This window comes from Drosophila willistoni (assembly GCF_018902025.1).
Source record: "Drosophila willistoni isolate 14030-0811.24 chromosome XR unlocalized genomic scaffold, UCI_dwil_1.1 Seg106, whole genome shotgun sequence".
NCBI lineage: Eukaryota > Metazoa > Arthropoda > Insecta > Diptera > Drosophilidae > Drosophila > Drosophila willistoni.
Genome location: NW_025814055.1, coordinates 2946279 through 2958812, shown reverse-complemented (window position 1 = coordinate 2958812; position 12534 = coordinate 2946279).

The following is a 12534-nucleotide window of genomic DNA, read 5'->3' as shown; positions in this document are numbered from 1 at the left end:
ATAATGATTCTTTTCCGTTTTGCCGTTTGCCAAAGTCCTAAGTCAATGTTATACATTTTGATTACACCAACTGTCCATACCAATATTGCCAATATTAGATTTCAGCTCTGAATATTTTTATACCCTTGCAAAAAGGGTATATTAATTTTGGTCAGAAGTGTGCAACGCATAAAAGTAAGCATTTCCGACCATATAAAGTATATATATTCTTGATCCGTACGACGAAACGAGTTCAAATAGCCATGTCCGTCCGTCCGTCTGTCCGTCCGTCTGGATCAACGCAAACTTCTCCTACACCGTTAGAGCTGAAATTTTGCATGTAGGCTTGTATATACTGCAGGCGTTGTATATCTCGGATTCAGCCGGATCGGATCACTATATCATATAGCTCCCATACAAATGGCAACGTCACGAACAGTGACTTTTCTCAATAACTTCTTTATTTTCCGAGCTATTGTCATGAAATTTAATATTGGTAATTACACATATAAACGACTGTGCCAAATTTGATCGAGATCGGGTAACTATATCATATAGCTCCCATAGGAACGATCTTTCGAAAACAGTGACTTTTGTCAATAACTTCGTTACTTTTAACGCGATTGCTTTCAAATTAAATATTTGTTAGTTTAATATATCTGTTAATGACTGTGCCGAATTTGATAAAGATCGGGCTACTATATCATATAGCTCCCATAGGAACGATCGGTGGAAAACAGTGACTTTGATCAATATCTTAGTTTTTTCCTATGCTAAGATTGTAGGCCGTTCTTTCGGAAACATTAGCCTTTTTAGCTTAAACGTTTTTCCACTTTTAAGGCTATAGGTAAGGAAAGAGTTACCATAAAAGTTGCAAGGGTATACAAACTTTGACGTGGTCGAAGTTAGCCCCGGCCCTCTGGTTATGTATCGGATTTAACACTTTTAGTAGATTACCTGGTTAATGAGAAATAAAGAAACAGTTGAAGAGATAATGAAATAAATATCAAAATGAAGTAAGATCACACTCCGACTAGTGGAAAAGGTTTATATGCATAACTTGCTGTTTTGCGTTATAAAATAAGGTAGACCGATAAATATAGATAATATAATTTTAATGCTTAATTAGCGTTCTCACGCTTTTGAATTTTAGGGGCACAATTGTTATTGCACGGATGTTTACTTTAAAGTTATAAATTTTAGGAGGCGAAAAATGTATAAGGTTTTGGGTATTGACGTTGGATATATGTCTGACTTTATATTAGTGTTCAATAATTGAACTTCAATTTCATCACGACATTCATAGTACATATTGCGGTAAAAATCATTTTTTATACCATGCACCCATAGGGTGATATGTACATATGTAGGGGAGAGGGCCCAGTTATGACCCGGGTTTTGAAAAACCTCGACATTTTTTCTTCAGTTCCGGAAAATTAAAAATTAAGAAGTTTAACATTTAAATATTAACCAAACGCAACTTTTTTTCAAAGAATGTATGTTTATTTGAGTTACTCAAAAAATGTTTGAACAGGTTTAATTTAGATAACTTTTTTTAGGCCGAAAAAAGTTCAAAAGTTCAAAAATTCACTGAAAATAAGAAAATATGAAAGGAATGTCACACCAATTGTTGTAATTTTATGGTTTATTTATTATGTAGGCCTTCAATGGCAAAAACAATGAAAAAAAAAACAAAAGAAAATAGCCATAAATGACAAAGATTTTTATTCCTCGGCGTCCATGTCACTTTCGCAGTTGTTGCATGTGAAATAACTTGCTTTCATGTTAGCGCACTTCGAATGAACATTCCCGGTCGAGATCTTCCAGAATATTCTCGGACAAACTGGTCTCAATATGTAAATTTCCTTTCCTTGTTGTTAAACAACAACAAAAATGTTGGAATTTGACAGTTTTACATAATCCGAGTGCAAAAAAAAAAAAATGGGACATTATAGACACTACATAATCACATAAATTTTTATGGAATCACAAAATATACGGCAAATACAATATCTTCATGCATTACACTCACCTTTTCACTGTTAATTTCACAAAATTTTGGTCGCACGATTTTCAACACGATGTTTGGTACGCGTATATACAATACGATTATTAACGTTGGGGTCTGTCAAAAACTGCAGAACGTCTAACAAACATGATTTACAGGGCTCAAACTGTTATTCAATACCGCATTTCAAAAATATTTGAGAATGTCACAACTGGGCCCACTCCCCTACATACTTACACATGTATTTCAAGTATGATGGGTACTTTTAAGTACCCACGATATTATGCGCATATTATGTACAGACAGTGGCTCAAAGCTTATTTGACCCACCTCATATTTCCAATTTTTTATCAACATAACTTGATTTGTAATGGTGATATAAACAAAAAACCAGAGAGCCGGGGCTAACTTCGACCACGTCAAAGTTTGTATACACTTGCAAGTTTTTTTTTGTTTTGATTCTTTATACCCTTGCAAAAAGGGTATATTAATTTTGGTACAAAAATACAAATCACAGCAAACACAACAGCTACCACCTGTTCAAAAACAATCCACGTTCTCTTGCACGCAAAGACCAAATCAAAATAACAAGACTTAGACTCGGACGAAAGATTACCCACAAATCCTACATTGACCGTACACCCAGAACGTGCCCATATTGCAACCAAAACATCTTAATAGAACACATACTCGCATCCTGCAACTCCTTCGTAACACAAAGACTTGCAATATTTAATAACACCAACCCACTTGAATGCCTCTCAAACCTCACACCCACAAACACGCTAAAAATTCTACAATACCTAAAAAACACAACCCTGTACCACAACATATAAAACATGTAAAACATTAACAATACTCACACATACAATAAGTTAACACTAAATTAAAACTAAGAAAACAATCTATGTAAATATCTTTGTACATATCTAGACCTAGACAAGCATGAGCTGAAGGCCAACGCTGCCATAGCCATAAAAACACACGCTAACCCATAATTTCAATTATAAGTTAGCTCTAAATAAATAAATAAACCAGAGGGCCGGGGCTAACTTCGACCGCGTCAAAGTTTGTATACCCTTGCAACTTTTTTGGTAACTTTTTCCTTACCTATAGCCATCAAAGTGGAAAAACGTTTAAGCTAAAAGGGCTAATGTTTCCGAAAGAAACGCCTACAATCTTAGCATAGGAAATAACGAAGATATTGATCAAAGTCACTGTTTTCCACCGATCGTTCCTATGGGAGCTATATGATATAGCTACCCGATCCTTATCAAATTTGGCACAGGCATTAACATATATATTAAACTAACAAATGTTTAATTTAAAAGCAATCGCGTCAAAAGTAACGAAGTTATTGACAAAAGTCAATGTTTTCGAAAGATCGTTCCTATGGGAGCTATATGATATAGTCACCCGATCTTGATCAAATTTGGCATAGTCGTTTATATGTGTAATTAACTCAACAATATTAAATTTCATGATCATAGCTCAAAAAATAACGAAGTTATTAAGAAAAGTCACTGTTCGTGACTTTGCCATTTGTATGGGAGCTATATGATATAGTGATCCGATCCGGCTGAATCCGAGATATACAACGCCTGCAGTATATACAAGCCTACATGCAAAATTTCAGCTCTGTAGCTCTTTCGGTCTAGGAGGAGTTTGCGTTGATCCAGACGGACGGACGGACGGACGGACATGGCGATTTGAACTCGTCTCGTCGTGCTGATCAAGAATATATATACTTTATATGGTCAGAGATGCTTCCTTCTATGCGTTGCACACTTTTGACCAAAATTAATATACCCTTTTTGCAAGGGTATAAAAATAAAACTCGGATTCAGCCAGATCGAACCACTATATCATATAGCTCATATACAAACGACAAAGTCACGAACAGTGACTTTTTTCAATAACTTTGTTATTTTCTGAGCTATTGTGGTATTGTGAAATTTAATATTGGTGAGTTAATTACACATATAAACGACTGTGGCAAATTTGATCAAGATCGGGTAACTATATCATATAGCTCCCATAGGAACAATCGCTGCATGCTGCATCAGCGGGAACAGCCGTCAGTATAGACCCCTAGATGTCGGAGACTATAAGAACTAGAGTCAACAAATTTTAGGATGTAAACTCGTGTAATGCGGACGGATATGTAAAATATTTATTTAAAATCCGAATTGGAAGAAAATTGGACAATATATCCAAGATAAGAGTAGTATGGTCGGAGTTGGGCGTTGTTTATTTGTTTCACTTGGTGCGTGGTATACCGAAGTCGGCGACCACCCACTGTATCCATTCTTGCTTATTAGTGAACCAGCCTAATTAGCAACTCTTGAAATTAGGATGTGAACAGTTCACTAAATGTATTAGTTTTTAGTCGGTAATAACTAGAAGATGAATGAAGTTATGATCGTGTGTTATTGTTATTTCTTGTCTATATCAATGTCGATATAGAAATATAGAATGTGTTAGGTCTTTTTTTCTAAAAGATTAAGGTATTTATTTAACATTTAAAAGATAAATATACATAGCCATATAAATGAACATTCTAGTTACTTAGTCTGCCAATATAGAAAAACCCATAAAAATATGAAAAATTTCTATTAATTAGGCTGTGCTATTTAAGCCTACTCTTTAAGATTTCCTTCTTGGTCGCATGCTTAATATTTCCCGCAAATCCTGCCCTTGTGTTCCTTTTTTTCTCCCATTGGTGACACCAAAACATGTGTACCGTTTTATTCTGCCCCCGCTCCTCATTGACATCCACATAATCTTCCACATCGTCATCGCCGTCGTCATCATCAACCGCCTCCGACTGAGTCAGAGATACTGTCACAATGCGCGTCTTTTATCATATCTATACAACTGTATCTACAGATTGTCCTCCAAGCAGTTACGTGTATGACAAAGCACAAAACTTAAAAACCTTATGCATGTGATTTGAGTGCCCAACCGCGGGGGGTGAATAATATCCCGGATGACGATGAGCGGGCAGGGCAGGGCATCAGCACAAGTGTCAGCCTTTTTGTCTAGGGTTTGGGCCCCTTTTGAATTTTTTTTATCCTCGTTTGTATTGTGTTTGTTGTGTTGTTGGGTTGGTTGTTATTGGTGGTGAGCTTGTAGCTAGTACTTGGGTGGAAATCCTTGGCGGGCTTAGGCTTGTTTTCTGCTTCTGTTCCGGTTTGTTTGAGTTTTCCCAACCCTTGTGGGTGGGCCAACCCTCTTACAACTACACACTTACGCACACACACAATCATACACTTTTTGACTTTTTCAATTTGACTTTTATACAATTTTTCCGGTGTTTTGCATTCCCCTAAGCGTAATAATGAAATAAACGTTTCGCTAAATGTTTTCGTATTTGGCACTGAGTGGAAAAGGGAGCGGGGGTCCTGCAGGCTTAGCCGTGAAGCTGGGGAGGAAGTTGGGGAATGTTATTCAATTAAAATAATGAAACATTTACACGGTTGAAATGAAAAGAATTCGACTTAAAAGTTTCGAGAAACTTATCATGTGAACTATTTTAAATTAGAGTTTTATCTATGTTAGTGCTATAAAAATAAATTCAAGATAGTAATTATACCATGCACCCTGAGAATGAAGTGGTACATTAAAGTCATCATGCTAAATGTAACAGGAGGTGGAAACCACCATAATATATGTATATATATTCTTGATCGGCTTCAATAGCCGTCTTTAGTTCGTTCGTCTGTAAATTTTTGCCTCGTTATGCGTACAACGCACTGTGGTCGGATGTTCCATTTTTGAGGCATAAATGAGGCACATTATTCGGAGGTAAACTTAATTATACCATACACCCATAGGGTGAAATGGTATATTAAAGTCGCCAAAATGTATGTAACAGGCAGAAGGAAGCTTCTCCGACCCCATAAAGTATATATATTCTTGATCAGGATCAACAACCGAGTCGATCTAGCCATGTCCGTCCGTCCGTCCGTCTGTATGAACACGCAGATCTCGGAGGCTATAAGAGCTAGAGCCACCAAATTTGGTTTGTAGACTCGTGTGATATGTAAATATACAGAGTAAATTGGAATTTTGGCCACGCCCCCTCACGCCCCCAGAATTTACACAAAACTGTTTTTCTGAAAAAGTATAATAGATAGAGACATCAAATTTGGTTTGTATACTCGTCTAGTTAGCGCGCAGAAAATAATTGTTCCAAATTTTTGCCACGCCCCTTTCAGCCCCCGGAATTTAAATAAAACTGATTTTCTTAAAAACTATGACAGCTACCGACATTAAATTTGGTATGTAAGCTAGCTTAATAGACGCACAGATATTGATTATTTAAAAATTTTGCCACGCCCATTTCCGCCCCCGCAAATTAAACAAAACTGATTTTCTCGAAAACTAACAAAGTTAAAGTCACCAAATTTAGTATGTATACTGGCTTAGTATGCGCGCAGAATATATATATTTTAAAATGTTGCCACGCCCACTTCCGCCTCCATAATTTAGAAAAAACCGATTGCCTCTTGCAATTTTTTGACCATTGCAATCAAATTTGGCGGACTAATTAATCTTATCTATTTACCAAACTACCAAATTTTATTGAAATCGGACTAGAAACATGCAAAATATGCGTATGAACGTATTTTGCTACGCGATCCATAAGGACAGAATTGGCCGTTGGCTATTGGCGCCGATAGAGTGCTCATGTGTTTGTAGAGTGAGCGAGATAGCATATGGTTATGAGGCATGTTAAAACAATTTAATAGACATACATTTTGTTTTCGAAATTTTAAATATTTGTTTCACCTGGTGTATGGTATACCCAAGTCGACGAGTCGACTTACTTACTTCATTATACCCTTGCAAAAAGGGTATATTAATTTTGGATAATTTATAAAGTATATATATTCTTGATCAGCATGACGAGACGAGTTTATATAGCCATGTCCGTCCGTCCGTCCGTCTGTCCGTCCGTCTGGATCAACGCAAACTCCTCTTAGACCGTTAGAGCTACCAGGGGCGTAGCGAGGTTGTCGATAATGGGGGGATGATTCTCATTGAATTGCCGACTTACCTCGTGTATTTGCCAACAGCATGTAGATTTGCGGTAGAAATAAATTTACTTTGATAAAACAAGGTCAGTATATAAGGAATTTATTCTTTGAAGATAATTTGGCAAAAATTATAATTACAGCATTTGGTACGTACATGAATGTGTAACTAAAACTTACATTGCGCAGAAATGGACGACAAATATTTCTAAGTTCCTTTTATTCGTTGATCAATTCTATTTAAATTTTCACTCTGCGGTGTTTCAATAACGACCATTTTTCTACGAGTTCGTGAATGTTTATGTCGTCTACCTTATCGTTTGAAGAATAAAGTAGCATCAATGCATTCAACCGATCATCTCCCATCGTTGTTCGCAAATGATTGAAAACCAACTTAAATTTACTAAATGATCGTTCACAAGAAGCTGATGTTACAGGAGCAGTCAAAATAAAACAAACGAGTTTGTAGGCTAAGGGAATCACATGTTTCAACTTAAACACAACTTCCGAAATATCTTTGAAATTCGTACACTCTTTACATGAATCGAAAAGAATTTGCAACTCAGGAAGCAAACATTCTGGTTCCTCGCTAAAATAAAAGGGTTCTAATTGCACAATGGATTCGATTGAATTCATTGTGACATTTTTTCTGTCAATTGGAATTTGGAAAACTTTCTGGACACACGCAAATGTTGAAAAAGTGTCTTTCAAGTTTTCTTGAAAGGCAATTGTTGAAAACTTGAAGCACAGTCCTGAATTCTTTTCGATAAAATGTCAATAAATCAAAATTGTGAGCTGTTTCTGGATTTGCATCATACTTTTTGGTACACGACGCGTTCTGTGACGTTTCGAAAAATCGTCTCGAGGATTAATCTTCAATTTTTCAGCAAATACAGCCGAGCTATTTATCAATGCTTTGATCTGGTCGTCATCGTCCATTTGTTCAAATGATGCGCTTGTACTTTAATAAAGAAGCATCAATGACGTTCAATTCTACCGCCTCCAAATTTTCCGTCAAATGTTTGACTTTGAACATGACATTTTTGCAAAAAAATAACGAGCTGATAAAATCAAAATCCAGAATTTTTTTGAGCAAACCAGAAGCGGACGTACGTGTACGAGAATCGAAAAATTCTGGATCGTTTATCATTTTTTTTAAAACGTCCACAATTCCTTCAAAAGAAATCCACATGGCTTTGACTGACTCAGCTCTAGCAGTCCATCGAGTTTTCGACAAATTTTTCAATTGCAATGAATTTTCAATACTTTTCAATTCTTCACCTAAACTTTGGAAACGTTTTGTGCTACCATAGAAAAATACATACAAAGCTTCTAAAACATTGAAAAACTCTGAAATCAAAACACTTGCATTGCATGCTGTTTCAACAAATGTGTTGGTCCGATGATCTTGGCATGGAATGTAAGGGATTTCTTTTTCACATTTTTCGGACAGTTTTTTTTGTGTGCCAATATATTTACCTGACATGTTATTAGCAAAGTCGTATGATTGAAAAACAATGTTTTTGGTCGAGATATTGAGTGACTGAAGTGCAACTACAATTTTATTGGACAACTCTTCTCCCGTTTTTTTCGTTAAGACAACATCCATTTTCAGAAGCCTTTCAACGGGAACTAATCTATCATTTGTTTGACGCACGTACCGAATGTTGATGGCGAGTCGATCTTGATGTGATAGGTCTGGAGTTGTGTCAGCCATGATAGAAATGAAGTAAGTAAGTCGTCTCGCCGACTTTGGTATACCATACACCAGTAAAGCAAATATTTCAACTTTATTAAACAAATGCATTTTCACATGCTTCTTACAAGCATATCTTAGTATCTCGCTCACTCAATCATACGAGCACCCTAGCGCCCCCACCAGCCAACGGCCAACTCCGGCCTTATGGAAAAACGTTTATATGCATAACTCGACTGTTTTTTATCCGATTGATCAAATTTGGTATTTTGCTAGATATTAGTATTAAATTTAAGTGTGCCAAATTTGATTTCATGAGGTAAAAAAATACGGGAGATAATCGAGTTTTTCAAATTACGGGGGCGGAAAAGGGCGTGGCAAAATTTTTATACATACAAAATGTGTGCATTTACTAAGCGAATATACATACCAAATTTGGTGTCTCTAGCTAGAATAGTTTTTGAGATAAACGCTTTTTTTAAATTGCGGGGGCGGAAAGGGGCGTGGCAAAAATTTGAAATAAACTTGATCACTCTACACACTACACGAGTCTACATAAAAAATTTGGTGGCTCTAGCTCTTATAGTCTTCGAGATCTAGTTGTTCATACGGACAGACGGACGGACGGACGGACGGACGGGCGGACGGGCGGACGGACAGACGGACATGGCTAGATCGACTCGGTTGTTGATCCTGATTAAGAATATATATACTTTGTGGGGTCGGAGATGCTTCCTTCTGCCTGTTACATACATTTTGGCGACTTTAATATACCATTTCACCCTATGGGTGTATGGTATAAAAATACCTGCTTTGTTCACTTCACTTACAATGGCTTCTTGTGTTTTAGACCCTAAAAGGTCGATGAATTCATTTTGAGTGATCGGACTGCGGTACGTAACGTGACGCGGTCTTTTCGAAGTTTCATCTAACCACTTTTGCAATAAAGGACAATGACGTGCAATCAAATACACAATCTGTTTGAAATTTCCACCACTGGTTTCTTCTGATTCTTCGTGACCACGAAAAGCCAATCCTTGCCTTCCCAAAGTTCTAGCAACATCGATCAAGACAAGCAAAACTTTTTTTTGATACTCTTTTTCTTCCACTTCTCTAATTTTCTGCCCTCTGGTAGATTTTTCCAGTAAAATGTCTATGTGAGCTCCTTGTCACCCCTCCCCCCCCCCACGCCCCTGAGAGCTACTTGCATGTAGGCTTGCAAGTCACGAACAGTGACTTTTCTCAATAACTTCGTTATTTTCTGAGCTATTGTCGTGAAATTTAATATTGGTGAGTTTATAATACATATAAACGACTATGCCAAGATCGGGAGACTATATCATATAGCTCCCATAGGAACGATCGGTCGAAAACAGTGACTTTGATCAATATCTTCGTTATTTCCAATGCTAAAATTGCTGCCCGTTCTTTCGCAAGCATTAGCCTTTTTAGATAAAACGTTTTTCCACTTTGATGGCTATAGGTAAGGAAGAAGATACCAAAAAAGTTGCAAGCGTATACAAACTTTGACGCGGTCGAAGTTAGCCCCGGCCCTTAAACGGTATTAAAAGGCGTGTCACTTCCTACATAGTATACAGAATTCACGCAACAACTTACTTACTTCATTTTTGTTCTTTTCACTCCCTCCATCTAGGCGGCAACACCTGAGTTCAAATAGAAAACTTTCATTCGGAGATTGACTGCTTTACATTAATCAACGCGCAAATTTAACGCATTATTATTTATGTGCTCGAGCACACCGCTAAGGCCGGGACCCGGACACGGACTCGCAACCAGACCCGTATTCACTCGACAACTTTTGTAGCTCTAACCTCTCTGTCTTTTATGCTGTTGCAGATTTCATTTCGGAAAATAGAAATTGTTTTACAAATGTCACAATTACCGCTTCCCTCTCGCCATTCTTCTTCTCCCCTCCGAAAATCTCAATAGCGCGACTCGCTGTCGAAAAATCTTTGCCAAAAGGACAAAATAAATGGCGCTAAAATGATTCAATTACGCGGGAAACAGGTGGCTAAGGAAGGCGGGCGACAAAAATTCTTAATATTTTTTGTTGGACATTTTTTGGACGTGTTTATTGTGTGAGGGGTGGAGGTGGGGCTGAGTGATTGCAGCTGCTCCCCAAGAGAAAACGTAATAAACGAAAATAAGATTTTAATTGCCACATTTATGGGTTTTGGGTGTTAAATGCCATTTTAATGTCCCAAACCACAATCTCTCTGCTCTCTCATCGCCAAACGTTGTGTTCAAGTTGTTCAAGGTGTGGGCGTCATGCAAAGGAAAGCTGCGAATGGGCCCGGTTTATGATGTACACAACTTAAAAAAGTCCTTGCATTCCATCTCTTGGCCTGTGAGATTGAACTACTAATTGGTATTTGCCTTGGACATCAATAGGATTTCTGTGTCTTATTTGGTCTGTTGTCATTGGGAGACTGTGCCATATTTGCTTTTGCGCATTTGCTTTTGCTTTAGTCTCTAACCGAAACCGGCATATCCACTTAACCATTCTTTTCCTGGATTCGATTTACGCTTCAGTGCCCCGGAAAGTGGTTTCAGTTAGGGTTATCTATTTCAATTTATTTTCCATTTTTCTCATTTTTGTTCATGCACTTTATTTATCTTTTGCTCTTTTGTGCTGTTGTCAAGGCAACAAAATAAAAGTTGTCATTTTTATTTATGGTTTCATTAATTTAATTGCTATGAGTTCGTGTTAGGGTATATAGTGAGATGGGGATAAAATTTAGATATCATTTGTTGAACTGTGCGTAATGCAAAATCTATACTTTTTTTTTACCATGCACCATACAAGGCACAGAATGTCACATGTACATAAATAAGTACATATGTATGTACATATACGCGAACTAAGGTATACTTACGAAATTTCATGTCTCTAGCTGTTATAGTATTTATGAAAATCAGTTTTCCAGGGGCGTGGCCGATAGTCGAATTAACTCTATTTACATACTACACGAACCATCAAAAATGCTGTCTCTAGCTCATACGTTCATACGTACGTTCAAACGAACGACTCGGCTGTTCAAGAATATGGGTATTTCCGCGGGGTAGCTACGGACGTTTGTACACATTCAAAGTGAAAAAAAGTTACAACACGACGCTTTTTTAAATATAGTTTTACTTTATTACATGCCTCTTGTGTTGCACTTTTTTTAAGTGTAGTGTATTTTTATTTTTAAATTTTCTAAAATGTGACGCAGCTCGCACGGACAAAAACGGAAGTCTTTTTGGGAGCCATTTGCATAAGGAAGGATTTCAGCGAAACTAGAGATAATTTTAACGTAAACATTTTTAAGGATCATTCTTTAATGGTATTTTCAAAATATTTTTGTTTCATATGCAAAATTTCATATTTTGCTTTAGAAAAATATTTTTAATTTTTTTCGCACAGACATGTCGAACAGACATTTTTTCCCATCGGGGTAATACAGCAAAGTTTTGTCATAAAATCAAATATATTCAGGTTTTTTCGTTACACTTGAATCTAAAAGCAGTTACAAATTACACAATTATTGTACTTATATTTAAAATTAAACATAAATTGAAATTTTTTTTTTTTTTGACGTTGCAGTTCACTCTACCAAATGTACCGAACGTAGTACCACTAACCATAGAATACGTATTCTATGATTAGTGGTAGTACTTAGAACGGTAGAAATTCGCACATACCGTGTCGAACGGATGACTGTAATAAATTTTTGAAAATTCAATAAACTAATTTTTTCCTATTTTGGTTTTTTGTTTCAATTCATAGTTGAAAGGTATATTTGCTCCCA